Here is a 26,047-nt window from a genome sequence, read left to right as displayed (position 1 = left end):
CGATAGCAATCATTGTCGCCGGTACCTTCCTTTTCTATCCCCCGCACTTGATTTCTTGCTCTCCTTCTAATTTTAGATATTGCACACCCACGATAATAACATAATACATTGACTAACTTTGTTTCTGTCTATTTTGCTTCTCATGGTATCATGTTCGTACACATACAGACTAGAAGTCTACCCTTTCGTTTTGAGCAATTAATACGTGTATAGTCGTGAGACATAATTTTGATTTAGTCAACTTTGATATATTCAATTACGCCTTTTATCATATACATCTTGTTTTTATTTTGAAATCTACTATAAACAAGTGATCATTATTTACATTTGCTCTTTCGTTCTAAATTCGGAAACTTGATTTAAAATGTAAGTTTCATTATATTTTTCCTTATAATTAATACACAAGATGAAGACCCTTATGCTTATAACTTTTCTATATCCGGAAAATATATGTCAAGAATACATTTCTTATGTTTCATTTTTTCTTTAAAATCATAAAAAGTTTTAAATCTTACGATTATCTATTTTCTAAATGATTGTTTTTGTAGAAACACTAAACTAAGAATGCACTATTTTCAATGATTGGTATTTTTATTCATTTATTAAAAATAACATTCTACTTTGCTATTTTCAGTGAGTTCCTAAACTCTCAAACTTGTTTTCATAAATATTCTGACTCCTCTTAAACTTGTATTTGTCTTGACTTAGACAATTAGTCAATTTTACAAAAAGCCTAATATCAATATTTCTATAAAAATTTTTCCCTTAATGACGACTTAAGCATTTTACTTTAATTTATCTTTTTATTATTTTACTATTTCGTTTGATCGCCACACATGTATCTTTATTATCTTGGAATTATTACACATTTTGATAATAGTGAGATTACTTATCATTTCTAATCACTCAAATTGTTATCTAGACAATGTGATTTAATTTATCATAAACTTGCATCGCCTCCATTTGCGACAATGACTCTCTAAATATATATATTCTTCGAATATTGTTTTATTATAGTAAGAGTAACCATGGTAGTAAATATTGCTTCGGAAATCCTCGATCGTTTCGTAACTTATTTTATAGACGACACTTAAATAGTCTTTACATTTGAGATGTACCAAAACTTCGTTGCTTACCCTTAGTGCGTATCTTTAGGAACTTACTCTCGATCACTTATTTTTCATTCGTGCTACACCTTCTTATTTCAGATTATATATATTTTCCATATTTAGTAGTCAACCCGGAAGTGAACAAATTGTTCCTAATATCTTCTTTATCAGGCGATAAATTTACACTTAGTGCCGATTTAGAATGCGACTTAAGCATCAATGCGGATTTAACGCTCAGTGCAGTTGGTGCTTCAGCAAAACTTATACCGCTCTCTTAATTCAGATAATATCTAACTAGATGATCTTTTTCGAATAGGTCGCTATGGTTGGATCATGATTCCATGACCCAAATTTTCCATAATCTAGACGAAAGAACTCGAATTAAGGAAACACTAATTTGACTATTGCTAAAGAATTGGGCTCTTCTTTGAGGAAATAAACCCAAAATAATCAAAGAGCTCTTCAAGTCACCACCTCTCCAGCTATACAATTGTATTCGGCTGAGTTCTAATAGAATACGTCACGAATTGAATTTCGGGACGAAATTCTTTCAACCGGGGGAGACTATGACAACCGTGAAAATTCGAGTTAGTTCTAGATTTGAATAAACTTAGTTGCACGTATAGGCACGACACATACTAGACTTAGTAACTAGAAGTTAAGATATAACCTATTAGAAACTTGGAAACAATTAGAAACAATGGATAATGTGCTTGGATTTCACATTGGTTTGTGAATTCTACAACTACTTAACTGTAGTGACTATCCACATTCGGGTCATTCCTTGACTTGAACACCATTTCATGAATCATATACACCCATCATGCACTTGACCTAGTAGTAGAAATTAGGTCAAAGTCTCATAGAAACTTAAGTTAAAGTTGAAGACTAGGACTAGTATCCTTGATTCCTCAATTTCGTTGGATCTCGGAATCACTAAATAGAATGCCAATAAACCGATAAAAAAATAAATTACAAACATTATTTCTAACTTGAATAAGAGTATGAAACTCTAAAATAGTTTGAAGTCTCAAAATTTAATTAATTTTGATATCCAAAGACTTACAAACTCTCAAAAACCCTAAATGCCCTAAAAACTCACATTTATAAACTTTAACATTAAAAATTATATAAAAATAATTATTAAGCTTCTAATATTATCTTATAATAATTAAAATTATGAAAATGAATTTAAGGAAAATAAAAATTTAAGTCATTAACATTTACCCTTAATTTATAAGTCAAAAATCAAGGTTTCATGAGCAAAAACTTGGTTAGGGTGTATATTTTATAAAAAGTTTGATATTTTTATAAAAGAATTGAAATTTTTTTATAAAATTAAAAGGGAAGGAGGGCATAATACTCTTAAAACCGTCCATCCTCTTCCCAAGACACCTCCCCTCTTCCCAAAACACATAATCACTCTTTTCTCTCTCACACTCCACTTTCTCTCTCATTTTCTCTCACTTCTCTCTACCTTCACCACTCCATTTTCTCTCTTCCTCTCTCTAGGAACCACGAAAATTTCCAGGAAACAAGTCCAAGAACACTCATGATGCTCAAAATCTTCATCATCTAGTGGTGTTCATTAAGGTAGAACACGATTTCCTTTCATTTTCCTCCATGTTTTCAAGGGTTTTCTTGCATTTCCTTCTTCTTCTACACCTTTCTCTTAGAAAATATGTGTGCATGTTCATTCACTTCAGTTTTGATGATGATGGTGGTAGGATTTCACCCAAAAACAACATGCATGTTGTAAATGGTGAAATCCAAGGACCTAAACCTAAGTCAAGATCATGAAAATGCACTTTTCTACAATTTTTGGTGGAAAATCACCACATGCACTCTAAGTTTTCTTTCAAAAACGATTTTTGAACATTTCAAACTCATGAATGGTCTTCAAACAAACATGCATGTGATGATCTTCAAGCTTAGATGCTAGATCATCAAAGTATGTTGTTAAAAGCTTTCAAATATGTTCATGAAGGATTTATTTCCAAATAAATATCTAAAACTCCTTTTCTGACCAAATCCGATTTTTTCCATATTCCCATCAACAAAATGAGATGTTAAACAACTTTTCAGAAAATAATTCATTTTTCTCGAATTATTATAATTATTGAAATAAAATAGGGCAATAAATCATATAAAATACTTTGTGAGGTCTATAAATCCTAGGTAAATTCTTGGATGACCCCTATTCTATATAATGACCCCACATTAAATTTCATCGGTTTTTGTTACTGTTTAATATGGTTTTGAATTTTCTTTTTCTTTGGCTCCAATAAATCATAAAAGCACTTTAGGGAATCTTAAAATGATATATAACAATTTTCGCAGTTGCTACCAGTGGTATAAGACTCAGAAAACTATTTTCAGAATTTTTCATAATACATTCCTATTTTTCCCCGATTTTTGTATTTATAATGGCCTAAAAATAGAAAAAATAGTTCTGCTCATCCAAAATTCATGAAAATTTACCAAAACACCTTGTAGTACATTAGGAGGCTACATAAAGATTTTGATGATTTTTCTCTTCTGTATACTATTTTTCTCCTATTTTCTAAGATTAAATACACTTAAATACACAAAATCGGATTTCAGTATATAAAAACCATATTTGGTATTTTTCCCAGATTATTCACTCCGTAAATGAAGTTTACAAAATTTTTGGTAATTTACTTTAACTGTTTAATAATTATTATTCAATTAATGATTATTTAAGAGGATTAAACAAGGAAAAATAGCAAAACTAATTGAAAAATATCTTATATATTTTTCACAGCTTCTATATATATAATAACAGTGTCACAAAAATTTTGGACAATTTTGCAAACTGTTTTCTATTTATCTTCATTTTTATTAGAATAAATGCACAAAAATCATAAAATTGGGTTAAACAGTTTATAAATCCATTTTTATATTTTTCCCAACTTAAGAATGTTTAATAACAGTAATAAAAAAAGTTTGGATAATTTTGGAAACTGTTTTCTAATTATCTCCATTTTTATTAGAATAAATGCATAAAAATCATAAAATTGGGTTAAATAGTTTATAAATCCATTTTTATATTTTTCCTAGCTTAATTATGTGTAATGGCAGTAATATGCGAAGTTTGGGGAATTTTCTTAACTGATTGCTATTTTTCATGAATTTTTATCTATTTATAGAATTAAATATAAGAAAATTGGTTATACATATCTATAAACCATGAAAATTTACCTGGAAGTCTTTTAATTAGCTAGAACCAAAATAGGAAGTTTGGTAGTTTTTATTAACTTTTTACTATTTTTCCATGATTTTATGATTATTCAAGGAATAAAATGGTGAAAAATAATTAGACAAATCAAAAAGTCAAGAAAATTTATCTAAGGGTCTTTGACTTCAATTAAAACTGAAATGCAAAGTTTGGGAAAGTTTAGAACTAAACTGATTTAGTTTTTGAATATTTTATCATTGGAATACCTCTTAAAATGTTAAATATTAACATTTCAATAAGGAGAATTTTCCACTTAAATTGTTAGATAACAATCGATTCATTGAAATTTAATTTTCACAGAAATATGTTTAAAATTTATCAATATTAATTTTGACACAATATTGGCATAATTCTATTGTAGTAGTAAGTATACTAGTGTTAGATTTCGATTAGAGACTCAATAGCGAATATCATTATTGTAGGAATCGGTAGTGGTACGAGTGGAGCGTAGTTCAAGACACCATTTGCATCATCTCAATGCATTGTGAGTATTCACCACTCCCCTATTTTCGGTTTTTATGTTTTGGGGTGGAAAAGCATGTCCTAATCTATTTATGTTCGTTGTATTTATTTTGACTCGTATGAAACTTGGTTGCTATACTTTGTATGCATGTGTATGTTACTTTAATTCATGAGGCCTTATCGCGTTTAAGTCCCTGGAATCAATTCACACAACTTATTAACTCATTTGAGCCTATGGTTATTATGGATAGCGCTATTAGGAGGTAGACAACTCCTCACTCGCATGATTCGCTTGAGTGCATTTTACCATATTTCCCTATGTTAGCGATAGACATAGAAGAGGGCACCCTCGGTCATTAGGCTTGGGTTGTGAACTCATGGTATAATCATTATGCACATACGAACCTTGTATCTTGTTTTAGCAACAAACTTTATTTCCTATGAGAATATGAACTTTGCATCTCATTTGGGCAACATACTTTATCTCTCATGATGACAACGAACTTTGTTTATGCAAACTTATTTACTCGTTTTTGCAATATATTTATATTTATGGAAACTTTATTTCCCACGAGAATATGAACGTTGCATCTCATTTGGGCAACATACTTCATTTCTCATGATGACAAGAAACTTTGTTTACGCAAACTTATTTACTCATATTTGCAATATATTTCTATTTATGGAAACTTTATTTCCCATGAGAATATGAACGTTACATCTCATTTGGGAAACATACTTCATTTCTCATGATGACAACAAACTTCGTTTATGCAAAACTTATTTACTCATTTTTGGAATATATTTTCATTTATGGAAACTCTTATAAGAACTTTGAGTTCAATTCATGAAACTAATATTATTTTTAAATCTGTGAGTACTCACCAACTATTTTTATAGTTGACGCTCGTTTTACATGCTTTTTCAGGAATCATCGAGTAAGTGGCACTTAGGGACACATCATTGTTAGGAGCATTCGCATGTGTTGTATTTCAATTTACATTGTTATTTCTTTTAAAATTTGTTCACACCCATTGTAAATTTGTAAAGATTTTTAATACTATGGTTTGTGTTGTCTTCTAACTTTTGCTATGAAACCCTTTATACTGCCATGCCTCGTGTTTCCGCTTTAGCGGGGTTTGACATTTACGGCCGTAAACTCATGGGAATGGTGCATTTGTGTGTTTTAGGGTCTCATGCTTCACAAAGAAGTGTCCTAGGGTTGAATCAAAGGCCTAGGAAGTGGTTAGGGCTCGAAATGGCACACTTTTGGAGTTTACGGTCCTTGGACCACTCCTTGGGAGTTTACGGTCGCAAACCCTAGAGTTTCCGGCCGTAAACTCTTGGCCACTTCATTCTTTTGGTGTTTTGTGGTTCTTAGTTCATGCATGCCAGTTTCTAGCCTCTTGTTCAAGCATTAGAAGGTGTTAGGGGCATCAAAACACCCTTTAGGGGTGTTTACGGTTTTGGGAGATCCCCAAACCGTAAACCCATATGTTCTTGAGGGTTTTGATGATTTTTCAATGAATTAACATGTATACTAAGCACATAACTGGCTAGGAGGAGTGTACTTACTTATATGAAGCTTGTAAGAGTGTTTAGGACCCAAGAACACTAGTGTGTGTTCTTGGTGTTCTTGGTGTTTTGAAGAATACTTGAAGATCTAAGTAAAAACCAAGAATCCATGGATGAAATGATGTATAAACACTAGATTAAGTGTTGTATGAAAGAATCTAGGAAGGAAACACTTACATTTTGGCAGATTTGAAGAAATGAAATTATGATACTTGAGAGAAAAAGCTTGGTGTTCTTGAGGTGGGAAGTGGAGAATGAGGAAAAAGTGTGTAAACTCATGCTATATGCATGAGTTTTCGGGAAAATGGTGTTTACGGCCCAAACACCTCTTGTTTGGCCGTAAACACCTAGCTAGGGTGTTGGTTGTTTTGTTTTCTACACCTCACTAATAACGTCACTTCCTTTTATTTAATCGTTTGACGAAATATAAAATAAAACACCCAAACGGACTTAAATCCGGCCAAAAATATACTGAAATGTTTTTGAATATTATATGAAGTGTATAACGGTAGAGATTATACAAATGAAAAATTCGGGTTGTCACATCATCCCCCCGTTAGAGGGAATTTCGTCCCGAAATTAGAGTTCAGACAACTAAGTTATTACAAAATAACTAAGTAAAAAGATGAGGATATTTAAGTCTCATTTGATCCTCGCGCTCCCATGTGAATTTCTGTCCTCGCTTGGCGTTCCAGCGAACCTTCACGATTGGGATGCGGCTTTGTTTCGTTCGTTTGACCTCGCGGTCCATAATCTCTATAGGTTCCTCCACGAAGTTGAGGCTCTCGTCGATCTCGATCTCGTCGAGTGGGATTACAAGAGTCTCGTCGGATAGGCACTTTTTCAAGTTTGAGACGTGGAAGGTAGGATGTACATTACTGAGTTCGCGGGGTAGGTTGAGTTTGTAAGCTATGGGGCCGATCCTAGTGAGGATCTCGAAATGCCCTATGTATCTTGGATTCAGCTTTCCATGCTTTCCGAAGCGTATCAAGCCTTTCCAGGGTGAGACTTTCAAAAGGACTCGGTCTCCCACCTGGAATTCCAAAGGTTTCCTTCGTTCGTCTGCGTAGCTTTTCTGTCGGTCTTTAGAGGCTTTCAATCGTTCACGAATCTGAACGATCTTCTCTGTCGTTTCCCGAATGATTTCCGGACCCGTGAGAGTGTTGTTAGGAACTCGTCCTTTAGCTAACTGAGTGTCACCCACCTCAGCCCAGCACAGAGGGGATCTGCACTTCCGGCCATAGAGGGCTTCGAATGGAGCAGCTTTGATGCTCGTGTGATAACTGTTGTTGTACGAGAATTCGACAAGTGGTAAGTGGGTATACTACGCCATACCAAACTCGATCACGCAGGCTCGCAACATATCTTCCAAAGTTTGGATAGTCCTCTCACTTTGTCCGTCGGTCTGTGGATGGTAGGTTGTACTCATGTCCAGCCTCGTTCCGAAGGAACTTTGTAATGACTGCCAGAACCTCGACGTGAATCTACCATCTCTATCTGAGATGATAGATATAGGAACACCATGCAGCTGTACGATCTCCCTAATGTATGTTCTCGTGAGCTTCTCCATCTTGTCGGTTTCTTTGATGGGTAGGAAGTATGCGGACTTGGTCAATCTGTCGATGATGACCCATATGGTATCAAGTCCACCCGCTGTCTTGGGTAACTTGGTTATGAAGTCCATAGTGATCCGCTCCCACTTCCACTCGGGTATCTCCGGTTGTTGGAGTAGACCTGACAGTTTCTGGTATTCGACCTTGACCTTCGCGCAAGTAAGGCATTTACTTACGAAGGTAGCAATCTCTGATTTCATGTTAGGCCACCAGTATGACTTCTTGAGATCCAGATACATCTTATCTGAACCTGGGTGGACGGAATATCGAGTATTGTGCGCTTCCTTCATGACCAAGTCTCTGAAGCCACCGTACTTCGGTGTCCAGATCCGCTCCATGAGATATAAGGCTCCGTCACCCTTGGCTTCCAGGTTCTTATCCATTCCTCGCAGAGATTCTTCAGCTACATTTTAAGGTTTCAAAGCTTCGAGCTGAGCCTCCTTAATTTGTGCGGATAGATGCGAATGGATAATCATTGTTAGTGACTTAACTCTTCGACCAAAATATTCTTTCCGACTTAGGGCGTCTGCTACTACGTTGGCTTTACCCGGATGACAACGAATTTCGCATTCGTAGTCATTGAGTAGCTCGACCCACCGTCGTTGTCTCATGTTGAGCTCTTTCTAGTTGAAGATGTGTTGGAGGCGTTTGTGGTCGGTATAGATGATGCTCTTTGTACCATACAGATAGTGTCTCCAGGTTTTTAGGCCAAACACAACCGCTCCCAGTTCGAGGTCGTGCGTGGTGTAGTTGACCTCGTGTGACTTCAGCTGTCTTGAGGCGTAGGCGATGACCTTACCTCATTGCATCAGAACACAGCCGAGCCCTTGGTTGGATGCATCGCAGTACACCACAAAGTCTTCTATCCCTTCGGGGAGGGATAGTATCGGTGCGGTGCATAAGGCTCGCTTCAGAGTTTGGAATGTATTCTCTTGTTTCTCTTCCCAGTCAAAGGCTACGCCTTTCTGGGTCAATGTAGTCAGGGGTTTCGCGATTCGAGAGAAGTTTTGAATGAACCAGCGGTAGTAGCCAGCGAGGCCTAGAATTTGACGAATTTCTGTAGGCATCTTTGGTGCTGACCAGTTCTCAATGGCTTTAATTTTGGAAGGGTCCACGTGGATTCCTTCTTTGCTCACCACATGCCCTAAGAATTCGACTCTTCGGATCCAAAATTCGCACTTAGAGAACTTTGCGTATAGCTTCTCCGATCGTAAGTTTTCCAGGACTTGTCGTAGATGATTGCTATGCTCTTCCTTACTTCGAGAGTAGATAAGTATGTCATCAATGAAGACGATGACGAACTGATCCAAGTAAGGACGGCATACCCTATTCATCAAGTCCATGAATACTGCAGGCGCATTGGTCAGTCTGAACGGCATTACTACGAACTCGTAGTGTCCGTAACGAGTTCGGAAGGCTGTCTTCGGAACATCCTTCTCAAGCACTCGCAACTGGTGATACCCGGACCTCAGATCAATCTTGGAAAAGTAACTCGCCTCTTGCAGTTGGTCAAATAAATCGTCTATGTGAGGAAGAGGGTAACGATTTTTGATCGTAAGTTTGTTGAGTTCCCTGTAATCGATGCACATAAGGAACGATCCGTCTTTCTTCTTCACAAACAAGACTGGTGCTCCTCAGGGTGAGAAGCTCGGTCTTATAAAGCCCTTGCTGAGCAGCTCGTTAAGTTGACCGGACAGTTCTTGCATTTCAGCAGGCGCTAGACGATAGGGCGATTTGGCTACGGGGGTGGCTCCTGGGATTAAGTCGATTCGGAACTCGACTTGACGTTGGGGAGGTAATCCCGGTAGCTCTTCTGGAAGTCTTTAAGGTCTTTTGTTTTCTGGCTCGTGTCGACGATGTGTGCAAGGAATGCGCAATATTCCTTATGCAAATATTTATGGGCTTGAATACTTGAGATGATACGAAGGCTCGTACTGGGTTTGTCTCCGTAGATCAACAAGGTTTCGTTGTTTGGTAGATTTAGACGGATGGCTTTGTCGAAACACAGAATATCGGTACGATGGAGACTCAACCAGTCCATGCCTATGATGACATCGAAGCTCTTGATTGCTATTGGTATGAGGTCGATAGGAAATGAGTGATTATCTAGTGTGAGGGTACAACCTATGTAGATCTCGTTAGAACTTTCTATCTTTCCGTTAGCCATTTCTACGACGAAGGTTTCTTTTAGTGGTTGCGGTGATTGTTTAAGTAAGTGTTTAAAGTTTTGGTTTACGAAACTCCTCTCTACACCACTATCGAATAGGATATAAGCATAGGAGTTATCGAGAAGGAACGTACCCGTGACTACTGTGGGGTGTGCTACTGCTTCATTGTGGCCAATAGCAAGTAATCTCCCTGCTCCTCCCGCGTTCCCAGCCTTCGGACAGTTTCTTTTGAAATGCCCTACTTCACCACAGCCATAGTAGGCCCGACTTACTCCCGAACTGGGGACCTAGGAAATGGGTTTGGGTGGTGTTCTGCAAAACCGGGCGGTATGGCCCTTCCGGTCGCAGTTAGTGCAGTGCATTTCACGGCAGGGGCCGTGATGATGGAAAGAGCACTTGGTGCACTTGGGTAGGTTCCCTGAATATGTTTTGGCTGGTACAGGGGTAGCAGGAGTAGTGGCAGCATGGACAGCCACAATCTGCTGGTTCGTGGAAGAGGATTGAGTTGACTTGCCCTTCTTTCGGTCCCACCGCTTCCTCTTGTTGTCGGATGTCTTGGTCGGTGCAGTGGCAACCGTTGTGGTTGTTGATGGAGTGTAAGGAACTTCATGATCAATCAACCTTTGGGCCAATTACTTGGCACTGTCAAAGGTCGTAGGGTGTGATGCTAGAACGTTCCCTCGATACGGGGGCACTAAACCCCAGATGTATCGTTCAATTTTCTTGCCCTTAGTGGGGACCATGTTAGGACATAGAGTTACCAGGTCGCAGAACTTGGCTGTATAAGCCACTATGTCGGTCCCCTTCATCTTGAGGTTCCAGAGTTCCTCCTCGAGTTTCTGAATTTCACCCCTAGGGCAGTACTCCCTTGTCAGAAGGTCTTTCAGTGTGTCCCAGCCCATGGCGTTGGCTGTTACTAAAGAGAGTGATTTAACATGGCCATTCCACCACGTCAAGGCGCTTTCGGTGAAGGTGCAAGTAGCGAACTTTATCTTGCTTTCTTCGGGGCACGAGCAACATCTCAAAGATCGCCTCAGTTCTTTCGATCCATTGAGACAGTGCAATGATCCCTCCGGTCCCATTGAAGTATGTGGGTTTGCAGCTCATGAAATCCTTGTACGTACACCCCTGTGTACGTGGGTGGATTTCACCATGTCTAGAGTTCGTGCTCATTCCGGCTCCACTTGCCTCACCAAAATTTACTTGGGCCATAGATGCGGTCACAGCTGCAGTTACAGCTGCCTGAAACATCACCGCATCGAACTGCGGAGGAGGTGGTGGTGGTGGAGTTTGATTCACAGGCGTGCGTCTGGTCGGACGCTTGCGGGGAGGCATCTTTTACTGAAAATTTTAAAAGATGATGACAACAGTGAGAATCAATTGTAAGTATGATGACAGTGTTTCATGGACTAAATCGCCATAGTCCAACTGTCAGATAGAGTCATAACAAATAGAGTAGGGAAACATAAGAGTATAGACTTTCCCATAGAGTAGTCAACTGCCAATGTTACTGGTATTAATGATGTAAAATGAGTTCGGAAAATGACCTAACAATAGCTCTTACATCAAACCATAAGGGAAAATGTTGGCAGTTTAGAAGCCTAGTTAGAGTATTTTCAAAGTTAGGAATGTTTACAGACAAGTGCTCTACCAAGCATAGAAGAGAAAAGGCTATTCCTTAATCAAAAGAGAAGGATGAGTTGACATCTCCTACTGGCGACGGGTATCCCTTGGGCGAACCCTAAGATCAGCAAGTTGGCGTACAACTTCCTGAAGATGTCGCTCATGCACCCTCTGACGCACTCGGAGTTCCATGACTTCAGCTTGGGATGCAGCCAGTTGTTGCTGCAGAGCCTCATTAGTCCTCCTAGTCCTATCCATAGCCTCTTCGAGTTGGCGGATACGGACAATGTTAAGGTTAGAGTTGGCGTCAATTTCTACAACTCTGCCGATGGCTGCATGACTTTGTTCGACGTTCCTAGCAATCCTACGGACCATGATGGGCAAGACTCGGTCAGCTGAACCTCCCTCGCTTATGTTGTAAAAGCTTCGATCTCCGTTGAAAGGTAAAGGCTGACCCTGTTCATCACTCCATCGATTCAAGGTTGTTGCCCACATGGGAGTGGGACCTTGAAATGTCGGACGGGGGTTGGGGTTTAGAGCTGATGGGGGTAGGTTGTTGACTTCTGGTTCTGAGTCGGAGCTATCCGAAAAGCCTTCTGCACGGTGATCATCCAAAGGGATTGGGTGATCATCTTCCGGCTCGTCTTCAAGCTATCCTCCGATGCCTTGGTTGGGATAGTACGGATCGCCAGGGAGATGAAAGCCAACCATGCTATCTACGCGAGAATGGGGAAAGAATAGTTAACAGACGTAGTAATCTAAGATACTTATAAGATGATCGTTATTAGTTGATTCAATACTTGCATAGTGCATACCAATTACATGCAACCGAAACAGGATAGACCTTCGAATAAGTGACCCTAACTCTAAATCCACAACCAAACAAGGAACAGGAAGTAAAGCAAAGATCACAGATTCTAAGTCTATAGCGCCTTAGTCACATGTAACCTTGGCGTACCCACTTAGCTACTATTTTCCTAATAGTAACGACCTTTTTAGTTCTCACATATGTAATTCATAGTAATGCAGAATACTCCTATAGTATTCTTGTTCTAATGTTCTTGTAGTAGTGTGGGTAAGTTTTTAGACTTGTTGCAACACCACAACCATTCTTAGGCACATGCTAGTCACTCCTAGGGAAATGTAGTTGATCAGGCTACATCTCCCCAGATTTGACTATATGTCTCTAAGCCTAATCGTGCTTTCCAACAATCTTAATACTTTTGTTCCGTTCTAGTATGATACTGAGCTTGGTATAAATAGATGTATATATATACTTAGTTAAATATTTTATTATTTAAAAGTATATATTCTTGGTCAGAGTGTTTTAATCCCGATGTGTTTATAGTTCGTATATCTTTTATGGGTTAATATACTTGATTCACTATAAACAGTGCTCTGATACCAATCTGTCACACCCCAAAACCGAGAATGGCGGAATACGTTCTGGGGTGGAGGACGTCATGTACAGTATCATAACAATGCATAATAGTAAAGACAAGCAACAACATCCATTGCATTAATATAATAATTGTAATACAAGCGTGTTCTATACAGTTTGTTTGACACCAAAAGTATAATCAAAATAAATAGGAGTCTGGTATATGCTCCATCTTCTCAAAAGCTGCATCTAAGGAGAGTATGGCCTCACTATGGAGTTTACACTTCAAATGGTAGCCCCTATGTGTGTTTACGGTTTCTGGACCACTTCCCCCATGAGTTTACGGCCGTAAACTCATGGGAATGGTGCATTTGTGTGTTTTAGGGTCTCATGCTTCACAAAGAAGTGTCCTAGGGTTGAATCAAAGGCCTAGGAAGTGGTTAGGGCTCGAAATGGCACACTTTTGGAGTTTACGGTCCTTGGACCACTCCTTGGGAGTTTACGGTCGTAAACCCTAGAGTTTACGGCCGTAAACTCTTGGCCACTTCATTCTTTTCATGTTTTGTGGTTCTTAGTTCATGCATGCCAGTTTCTAGCCTCTTATTCAAGCATTTGAAGGTGTTAGGGGCATCAAAACACCCTTGAGGGGTGTTTACGGTTTTGGGAGATCCCCAAACCGTAAACCCATATGTTCTTGAGGGTTTTGATGATTTTCCAATGGATTAACATGTATACTAAGCAAATAACTAGATAGGAGGAGTGTACTTACTTATATGAAGCATGTAAGAGTGTTTAGGACCCAAGAACACTAGTGTGTGTTCTTGGTGTTTTGAAGAATACTTGAAGATCTAAGTAAAAACCAAGAATCCATGGATGAAATGATGTATAAACACTAGATTAAGTGTTGTATGAAAGAATCTAGGAAGGAAACACTTACATTTTGGCGGATTTGAAGAAATGATATTATGATACTTGAGAGAAAAAGCTTGGTGTTCTTTAGGTGGGAAGTAGAGAATGAGGAAAAAGTGTGTAAACTCATGCTATATGCATGTGTTTTCGGGAAAATGGTGTTTACGGCCCAAACACATCTTGTTTGGCCGTAAACACCTAGCTAGGGTGTTGGTTGTTTTGTTTGCTACACCTCACTAATAACGTCACTTCCTTTTATTTAATCGTTTGACGAAATATAAAATAAAACACCCAAACGGACTTAAATCCGGCCAAAAATATACTGAAATGTTTTTGAATATTATATGAAGTGTTTAACGGTAGAGATTATACAAATGAAAATCTCGGTTTGTCATATTGTCTTAGTATTATTATATATCATACGTATTTGTCTTGCTGTGATTTCAGTCTTACTGTTAGCCATTTCTAATGTGAATGTTTTGTTGTGTGATTGTCGTTTTTATCTGAATATGTTTGTAAATTTGTGGCTCATGAAAAACTCCTCTCTGTATCGTTATAGTAAGGTATGTATGCATATGAGTTATGTAGATTGAAACGTAGCGGAAATCCTAGTAGGGTCCCTCATTGCTTCCTCACGTCCTGCTATTACAACCCTTCCTGCTTCTCCGTCATTCCTTTCTGTTGGAAAATTTCTCTTGAAGTGCCGCATTTCACTGCATTTATGGCATGTTGACTTACTCCTGCATTAACGGCCTGAGTAGCGTGTTGGGTCGGAGACCTACAGAAACGGGTACTATGCCCCTTCTTGTTGCAATTTTTGCAGTGCATTTCTCGGCATACTCCATAGTGATGGAAACTGTATTTGTTGTACTTTGGGAGGTTTCAAGCATATGGCCGGTTCAATATTGAGGTAGTACGGACGGTGGTGGTAGGGACTGCCACAGTCTGTTGTCTTTTTGTAGGTCCTTGAGTCGAATGGCCATTCTTGATCCAAAATTTCCGTTTCTTGTTTTTAGTTTTTTTGGTTTGGGGTATCCCTGTAGGTAGACACTAGTTGATTTTCTTGGTTGTCACTACGGTTGGAATTGTCTTCACCATTTCCATTTCCGTGGGTGTTGTTAGCATTGAGATGTGTCGTGACAGTTGTCACTGTAGCGGTTACGACATCTTAGAATGTAGTGGTGTCTATATGTAGAACCGGTGTTGCGCCGGTATGCTGGTTAATTTCATGTGAAGGCATGATTCTGTTGCATGGCGTGAAATGACTTCGTACGTAACTATTGTCGTTGCTAGTTGTATTCTATCTATTTATATATACACATATAAATTGCACGTTTTGTTGTATAATTTTCAATGTTTCGACCAACATCCCTATGATGTATTTATGGTAGTGAGTGGGAGTAGGTATTATACCAATGTTAAGTTTGACAAAATAGAGGATAAATGTTGAAATCTTAAGTTCATCGGGTTTCATGGGTTATGGAAGGGAGTATCTCTCTTGATTTTACTATTACTAGTTGTGACGAAAGGTGTGTTAGGCCTAACACATAGTGTGAGTAGTGTAGTCACTGATTCACTAGGTTATATTAGTTTATTAGTTATTAAAATGACACACAGGGTGCTCCACAATCTCACACATCTCGTGAGTGGTCCCCTTATTTTCTTTGATTTGTTATGATTGTCCTAGTTTTTAACTGCAAGGATTCGTTGTCTCATGGTGGCTATCTCTTCCTTTAAAGAGTGTAGGTGGTCTGTATTGTTTTCCTGATATATTGCTAGGTATGGTATCCATATGGTGTTCTTTGCTCTTCGTGGGTGTGTTGAATTGGCATCGTCATGTTCCGGGCTTTGCTACTGGTCACCATTACTTCATGATGGAGAGCCTGAACCCGAATGTTCAAGCGGGCCTCTCAGGTAACAATCAGAGGTAGTGCTTGATTTGTAGGTGTTCGGTTTCAAAGTATTGTGTAGTGGGTGTATGTACTTTATGTGAATATATCCGAGAAAGATGAAGGTAAATAGGGTCTCATGTCTGCTCTTAATAAGGTAAGGTTCATTAACAATCTCTCCAGCGCCTTTCCCTGTGTCTGATCCCTTCTCGGAATCCTCCCCGCGAACCCTCTTTCTGGTTCTTCCTCAACTCTACTGCTAACTGTTGTAGTGGGGTGGAGGACGTCATGTAAAGTATTATAACAGTGCAAAGTAGTAAACAAGCAACAACATCATCCATTGCATTAAAAGTAAAATTTTAAATACATGAGTGTTCTTTCATAGTAATAAGACACCAAAATATGTAATCAAAATAAAAGACGAGTTTTGTCTGTGCTCCGTCTTCTCAACACCTGGTCATTGTACCTGTCTACTGGTGACCTGAGAATACAAGTTATTTTGAAAGCGTAGATCAGCATAAAGCTGGTGAACTCATAAGTATTATGGTGTCATTGATTTGAAAAGTTGTTATGAAAGACTTGTAAATATTTGATGAAATATTTAGTATAAGTGTGAAAACCCTAGAAAATCCCATATTTCCTACTAGTATAAAAGGTAGTCTTCTACCAAGACCTGAATGCTTTGAAAGTTGCATTTCTGTATCAATGAAAGTTTTTCCCCTATGTGACTATTATTATAAATATATAGTCTACCTCATCGTTTATGTGAGTGTGTCACAAAATAAAAGTAAAAGGGAAATTATATAATCATTTAAGTATTATCCTTTGGTACTAGGATAAACACGGCATAGTAATTGCCGAATAGTATTAACCGTAGACATCCGTCGATGTGCATTTTCCCTCTGTAGCTAACAACTGGGTGTAGAATGGTTAGTCCCGTACATATATAATAGTATCTACACATATAATATTTAATAGTATCTCATCATATAGTATCTATGTAACAGAATCCATGTAAAAGTATCCATGTAATGGTATCCATGTAATAATATCTCTTCATATTGCATGTAATGTATTAGTATAGACTCATGAATGAACTGAATCTTGTGTAATTCCTTGTAATAGGAATAGCAGTTTGTATCCCCTAAACTATACCTATAATAGTTTACTGGAATGTAAATTGAATGTCCAAGTAGGTTTATACACCCTTTCTACACAAGAGTGTTGGAACTGAAGAAAGAATGAAAGCTCTCCTATCAATACATATATATATGAAACATAAGTGTATAGATATGGTTTTTAACAATAAGTTGAAAGAGGTTTTGTAAAACATTTAAGAGTTTTGAACAAGAAATAAATAAGACTTGATGTAATTTTATAAAACATTTCAAAAGTAATTCATTTGATAACAAAGTATAAATTAACTGAAAACCATTGTATTTAACACATTTTGAAGTATCTGAAAATCAGTTGGTTGAAAACACAGTTATAAATCACATGTGATTGATTCTATAACTTCCTGTTTTCTACTTGTATTCCCCCCCTCATGAAAGCATTCAAAATCATTTAAAAGATTGATTAAGGGGTATGAACTCACCTGTAGTGGGTGGTTGTGGATGAACTGAATGATTTAGGATCCTAAGTGTCAAGTGAAGATTTGTACACACACAATGATCCTAGTTAACATATAATCACATATATGTATCCAATTAGTCATAAAACAACTAATTAACCAAGATTAAGACATCCTAAGACATGTAAAACACTTGATTTAAGTGCTATAAGTCATAAGGATTGCATCTAAGGGTGGTAGGACCTTGCTATTGAGTTTGGGGTTCAAGGGTAAACTTCCTTAGAGTTTACGGTTTTGTGACCATAAATCCTTGAGTTTACGGTCGTAAACCCATGAGTTTACGGCCGTAAACTCATGTTTCTTGACCATTTTGTTTTCTGAAGCCTTACAGATCACAAGAAGCATTCCTACTTCATGTTTAAGCCTTAGGAAGAGGTTAGGGCACCATTTCACTCCTTTTTAGGAGTTTACGCTTCTTGGACCATTTCCCTTTGGGTTTACGGCCGTAAACCCAAATGGTTTGTGGTCTTTTGATGTTTTCAAGTCCTAAACACATTAAGGAACGGATCTAGGCTAGTTTCCAAGGCTTAGAAGGGACTAAGGCACACTTTGGCACCCTTTTTAGTGTTTACGGTCCAAGGTGTTCTTGGACCGTAAACACCTTTGATCCTTGGTTTCCTTGGTGTTTTCTTGATGTATAAAAGTGTAACAAGCCTTATTATACTCTAGGATAGAAGTAATTACAAGATAGAGGCTTGAAAAGGTGCTAAAAGTCCAAGAACACTAGTGTGTGTTCTTGGTGAAACTTGGAGATCTAACCTTTTGGAATGATTTCACGGATGGAAGTGTGTTAAATCACTAGATTAAGTAATATATCAACTTATTAGGGCTAGAAACACTTACAAGTTGAAGATCTTGAAGAATTGTTGGATGATACTTGAGAGAGAATTTGATTTAGGATCTTAAAAATGTGAAAAGTGGTAAAATATGACTAAGTGTCATATTTATACCCCCTTTTAGGGTTTACGGCCATAAACACCCTTGTTTAGGTTGTAAACTCCAAACTCTTGGAGTTTTGGAATATTATTGTTGCAAAATAAACCCTAGGGCATCCTCTCTCCTGATATCTCCTGAAGTACTAACTTAAAAACACTCAAACTTATTCCTAAAAGCTTGAAAGTTAGCAGAAACAGTTCTGACTTCTATTGAAGTGAATGGTTGTACAAAATAGAAATTTCGGGTTGTCACATCATCCCCCCGTTAGAAGGAATTTCGTCCCGAAATTAGAGTTTAAGCAAATAAGTAGTTACAAATAACTAAGTAAAAAGATGAGGATATTTCAGTTTCATCTGATCCTCTCGCTCCCAAGTGAATTCAGGTCCTCGTTGGCGTTCCAGCGAACCTTCACTATCGGGATACGGCTTTGATTCGTTTGCTTGACCTCCCGGTCCATGATCTCTACTGGTTCTTCCACGAAGTTGAGGCCCTCATTGATCTCGATCTCGTCGAGTTGGATTAGAAGAGTCTCGTCGGACAGACACTTTTTCAAGTTCAAGACCTGGAAAGTAGAATGTACGTTACTGAGTTCGCGTGGTAAGTTAAGTTTGTAAGCTACAGGGCCGATTCTTGCGAGAATCTCGAAAGGCCCTATGTACCTTGGATTTAGCTTTCCACGCTTTCCGAAGCGTATCAAGCCCTTCCAGGGTGAGACCTTCAATAGAACACGGTCTCCCACCTAGAATTCCAACGGTTTCCTTCGTTTATCAGCGTAGCTTTTCTGTCGGTCTCTAGAGGCTTTCAATCGTTCACGAATCTGAACGATCTTCTCTGTCGTTTCCCGAATGATCTCCAGACCTGTGAGAGTGCTTTCAGGAATTCGTCCTTTAGCTAACTGGGTATCACCCACCTCAGCCCAGCAAAGAGGGGATCTGCACTTTCGGCCATAGAGGGCTTCGAATGGAGCAACCTTTATGCTCATGTGATAACTGTTGTTGTAGGAAAATTCGACAAGGGGTAAATGAGTATCCCATGCTTTCCCAAAGTCAATCACACAGGCTCGTAACATATCTTCCAAGGTTTGGATAGTTCTCTCACTTTGTCCGTCGGTCTGTGGACGATAGGCTGTACTCATGTCCAGCCTAGTTCCTAGGGAACTTTGTAGCGACTGCCAGAACCTCGAAGTGAATCTACTATCTCTGTCTGAGATAATGGATATGGGAACACCGTGCAGTCGTACAATCTCCCTAATGTAGGTTCTCGTAAGCTTCTCCATCTTGTCTATTTCTTTGATAGGCAGGAAGTGTGCGGACTTGGTCAATCTGTCGACGATGACCCATATGGTGTCAAGTCCACCCGTTGTCTTGGGCAACTTGGTTATGAAATCCATAGTGATCCGCTCCTACTTCCATTCCGGTATCTCTGGCTGTTGTAGTAGACCAGAGGGTTTCTCGTATTCGACCTTAACCTTTCCGCAAGTAAGGCATTTACTTACGAAGGTAGCAATTTATTCTTTCATGTTAGGCTACCAGTATAGCTTTTTCAGATCCAGATACATCTTATCTGAACCTGGGTGGATGGAATAACTAGTGTTGTGTGCCTCGGTCATGACCAAGTCTCTGAAGCTACCGCGTTTCGGTGTCCAGATCCGATCCATGAGGTATAAGGCTCCGCCACCCTTGACTTCTAAGTTCTTATCCATCCCTCTTAGGGTTTCACTCGCCACATTTTCTGGTTTCAAAGCGTCGAGCTGAGCCTCCTTAATTTGCGTGGACAAGTGTGAATGGATAGTTAGAGTCAAAGATTTGACTCTACGACCAGAGTATTCTTTCCGACTTAGGGCATCAACTACTACGTTGGCTTTACCCGGATGATAACAAATTTCGCATTCGTAATCACTGAGTAGCTCGACCCACCATCGTTGTCTCATGTTGAGCTCCTTCTGATCGAATATATACTGTAGGCTTTTGTGGTCTGTAAAGATCGTGCTTTTTGTACCATACAGGTAGTGTCTCCAGATCCTCAGAGCAAATGCAACTGCTCCTAGTTCAAGATCGTGGGTGGTGTAGTTGACTTCGTGTGTCTTCAACTGTCTCGAGGCATAGGCGATGACCTTACCTCGTTGCATCAGAACACAGCCGAGCCCTTGATTTGAAGCATCGCAATAGACAACAAAGTCTTCTATCCCTTCGGGGAGGGATAGTATTGTTGGGTTTTTGAGCATTCTAACACTCCTAAGTGTACATGCAACCCTAAATACCTTGGATCTATGTTTTCTCTATTATACATGCAAATATGAATATTCCAAGGTATTACCCTATCTAGCATACAATCCTTGATACTTGGGTAATATAACAAGTTAGAATACATACTTTTTAATGAAGCTTGAAGTCTTGAACTTTAAGAGCTTAGCCCCAATAGTGTGGAAGCCTCAAGTGGAATCACAAATCACCAAAACACCTTGGAAGACTTTAGAGAATATGGATACTTGGCTCACACTTATGAAATCGGTTATTGCCCTCTTTAGTGTATCCACACTAGCCACTACCCTAATTTCATGAACCATAAGACCCTTTATATAGTGTGGAGGATTAGGGTTAAACCCTAATACCCATGACCTTTCCTTTCCTAGGATCCATGGGTTAAAGCTCCATGGACTATCCATGAAGACTTAGCCCAACCTAAATGAACTTGGCCCACTACACACACACACACACACACATATATATATATATATATATATATATATATATATATATATATATATATATATATACATATATATATAAGAGTCCATATTTAATTAGTTCCTTTTGATCACTTCATTAATTATAAATTAATTCTTGATCAATACTAATTAAATAATATGATTATATATTAATATATTAGAACTTATAATATATTAATATAAATCATATATATACTATTCTCAAAAGACTATCCATATAAATTGTGCCGGTGAAGTGCAACCCAAATGGACCATGCCGGGTCGGGTCAAGTACATACCAAATATAGTTATGGACTTAGACATTAATCCAACAGTCTCCCACTTGGATAAGTCTAAAACTATTATTGAGTATGACTTCAAAAACCAACTGGCAATCATAGCTCTTAAAGCCGCTGTCGAACTCTGATCTTGTCAACGAACTCTGACCTTTGTGAATGACTAGTCTATTAGATAAGGGATCATATATTCCTCCATTCTAGATATCAAATGGACTGAGACATGGATTATCAATCATTCTCTTTGTCCATTTGTTGTTTCCCGATTTTCGATTTATGATGACTGACTGATTGAACAAATCAAATCAGTCCTGGCTTGGCCAAGCACTCACATGTGTCATCGCTAAATCATCGAGGGGCCCACATATATCGCTTTTATCCCGAAGGTAAAAGGAATGGATAAACTTCGACTCATATGGCTTGTTCTACTACTTGTTGAATCATACACAAAGGCACGTTTTATAACATCGAGTTACCAAATGAGTTTTCGTGCAATCAATGTATAACCAAGTCATAGTAACAACTCATATCTCTAGGTTTGAAGAATATAAGATATTATCGTCTCATGATCACTCGTGATAAAATCCATGAAGTGATTCAAATGAGCGCGGGTTGAATCCAATACTCAGAACTTATGAGCACTCATGAGTGTTGTAGCACCACTTTGTCCACCAACTTGGACCTCTACAAACCAACCCATGACAGTCTTGATTCATATCTACTTTCAACATATGACCGACTGTGGATGGTTTGAATAACTTAATCATTTAGGAAGAGCGACTTAGTTATTCTGGAAGTCAAAACATGCAAAGTGAACCACAAGAATAAATGAATCAAATATAGTATCAAACCATATGAATATAATAAACACTTTTATTTATCACCATACTGATTACTCATTATTCATTGTTTCGGTTTTATCAACTTTATACTTGAATTAAAAACACTAGTTGTCCCATGCTCCAAGCATGTACACTATGTTTTTCTTAAACAATAGCTTTGCCATACACCAAGTATGCACTCTATGTTTGTCTATGATCCTTACTTTGTGAAATAAACCAAATGAACATAATTTCCATGATTCTAATTTCACACTCCCAAATCCTTATCGAAAAATGTGACAATTTCAAATTCCTATCATTTATCGAAATTTGTTTAGATTTTAAACTTATATGCACCGACCCTCCTGTAATGAATATGTACAAGGTCACAAAGACTTGTCAACAGTCATTATAAGGTATTCCAATGGAGATCAACTCCATGGAAACTAAGTCTCATATTCAAAGTACATTGCTTTGGACTTGCTTCTTGCATTAAGTTTTCTAATCTTACACAGATAACTTCCACCTATGGAGACAACTCCATATTCTCATTTTGACTATCACTTCTGAATAAGAGATGCCTCTTTTCAGAATATGTCAATATGGTCCTTCCAAAATTAGCAATATACATCCAACTGTCCCTGAGCAACCAATCTTTGGTCAACCTCAGATTGTCCTCGACAATTGCTTAATCATTTTAGTCATATCCAATTGTAGACCTTTTCCCTTTTTAATGCCTCTGGGCATTTGGAAAAATTTATAAATGACAAATATTATAGCACATGCAATTGATCCTGTACCCAAAGCAAATGGTACATGATTCATGATGTCTCACATAAAGACATGATTCTAGACCAGTCTTTTGCTACAATATTTTTATTTGCCATGTTTTCAAAATTTGACTATGAAGAGGGATGTCGTAATCATAATCGAATTTTGAGAACGCAATATATAGAATTTCCTTAAGTTGAACCAATCCAACATGAAATTCATATATATATTCTTGACTAAAGATGATTAAGGTCTCAATCTAAACCTTTAGAACTGAAATGAAGTATATCCTCTCCCTTAATTATAGCAAAACAACTTTTTCAATCCCTGCAGCCTCACGAATTGAAACTTTTGTTTTCTAGAATTATCATTGCTAACTTGCAACACTAACAATAATTATCATGCTCCCACTAACATGATGATTATTAGCATAACACTTATGCTCCCACTAGCTTTGACATGTACTCAGAAATCAGCTGGACTTTTAGAAATCAATACTTTATTGACTTTCTTACCAAAGTTCAGATTTCTGATACAAGATGCTTTGATAAAACTTTATCAAAATCATACACCTTTCCTTAGATAGCATGCATGTGTGTCTAAACAATTTCAGAACTATGAAAAGGGATGCCGTAATCATAGTCTCAATTGTTTAGACCTTTTGCCATCGGCTTCAAATCTACTTGGTGGAAGTGTTTCCTCACCATCATTTTCATGAATCGGAGAGAAACCTTATGACCCTTAGATTTTATGGTGTATGTGTTCTTATCTATGTGAATCGTCAAAACCATAGTCACAAGACAAGGATAATGACAAATCCAAACTCATATGGACTGAACTTATGCAATCTTAATTTCTTGCCACCTGGCAGTACATGGCCTGCCATTGCTTCCAAGTTTTTATGCAACCAATTGAGAATATTCAGAACTCCTATGCAAAGCCAACTTTAACTGGAATGGGCACAGAATATGTCAACACGATAGGTTATAAACCTCAAGTCGTGTGCTAGTGAAGAACCTCAGGTTTTATTCTTGATTAGTTCTTGAAATTCTTTTTAGGATCTTTAAGACTCCCACTATCCTCTTGACATATAAGACTATCTTGCCAAATATTCAAGAGATAGTGCGGATTCTTTATCAAGACAAACACTTCACACAATTGGCCTTAATTGGTCTTTGTTTTATCCAAAACATCACAACTTACCAATTTCAAATGTAGAAGAGTAGGACACTTTTACTCTTACATTTGACAAGTGTTTTAAACCTTTCTTTAAGATATGTCACTCAAGTTACAATCTTGGAGTATGACTCTAAGAATTGTTTTGGAACGAAGTATGACTCATCTTCCTGATCTAACCATTTCAACAATTCATGACTCCTCTTCTTAGTCATAAGAATGCACTAAGATGACCTTTAGAGGACTAATTGTGATATGATTTCTAAATCATTAAGATGATCACAAACATGATAATAAAGTACTCTCCCATCTTTTCAGATTTGAGAAACTTTTATCTTTCTGCCTAATTTGATTCTTCCCATTCGTTCTGCCATACATTGAGACTTTTCCAATGTTTTAGAATTATACTTAAACTTGTAAGTATAACCATATTTACTAAACTTTAGTAAATCAAATAGTCTTAACGAGCTTTGTGGTGGACATGACCAGTGCACAAGAATGTGTACTCGATCCCTTTAGTCCTTCACTTGACTCACACATCCATGTGAACCAGTAATTAGTCTTGATTTTCCAATGCATGAAAGTTCTCATTCATCATACTATTCAGCTTGCATGATTCCAAGTTTCGGTCCAATTGAAACTTGGGCGATGAGGAACTTTCCTGATTTGGTAAATTTAGACACTACCACAAATGAAAGAATCAAATCCATTTTCCAATATTGCTGTCAGTGGAATCATATAAGCAACAATTTTCCACAAATGCCATTGTAAGGATACTTCAAATAAATAAAATTAAACAATTTTCTTTTATTTTAAAACTTTGCGGAAAAACTTATCCTTACAATCCACATGGAAAATTGTTGTTATCTATTCCTTAGCAATATATCATAACTTCTTAAGCAACTGCTCAAAATTCTGATGCGATCGAAATCCACCTTCGCGATCAGAATCAACATATATACTTCCTTTAAGATTTCTCTCTATTCTTTGATTCTTAAAACATCAACATGTGACCCAGTCACATCATGTAATGGGGATCTCAGAATAGAACTTAACAGAGTTAGATAATGGGCTCTACCTGATGTAGAGTCAAACTTCTTGACTTTAACATCCTTAGGTAAATTTGGCAGCTTTGCAATCAACACCCCTTCCTTTGGCAAAATAAACATATGGACCCTTTGGTAATGGGACTATCTCAGACTTAGCCTTTCTCTTTACCATTTGGTCAACCGGGTTGACTATGGCCAATCCCTTTCCATTGGGAAGAGAATGCTTTTTCTGGATTTCCAGTGTCACCATTGTCACTGTCCATAAAGTTTTTGGGAAGTTGATATCCTAATCAAATTTGCTTTACTATCGTTCTAAATCATTAAGGTTCATGTCATAGTCTGTTTCATAGTAGTCCCAAAGGAACTCACTATGTGACTTAGAAAGTGATTGAACATCCAACTTTCTCAAGACTTTGACACCCAACTCTCCCGGCTTGTCAATATGTGACTTCATCTCTAAGATGTGATCACACATAGACCATGCTTGCCATTGGGGCTTGAGTGACCTTGAAATTATGGGTTAGGGAGAATAATTAGAGGAGGTGGAGGAAGAGAAGTATGACTTCCATGAGCCAAACTCGGGAAGTCATATTCATTAGGAAAGCTTGGTTTGGGAAGATCATTGTTGTCTAAACCAAACATCAATAATGGGAGAAATTCACATAAAGTT

This window comes from Lactuca virosa, chromosome 1 (genome assembly GCF_052849685.1).
Source record: "Lactuca virosa cultivar CGN04683 chromosome 1, Lactuca_virosa_CGN04683_v6, whole genome shotgun sequence".
NCBI lineage: Eukaryota > Viridiplantae > Streptophyta > Magnoliopsida > Asterales > Asteraceae > Lactuca > Lactuca virosa.
Note: the sequence above shows the minus strand (reverse complement) of the source record.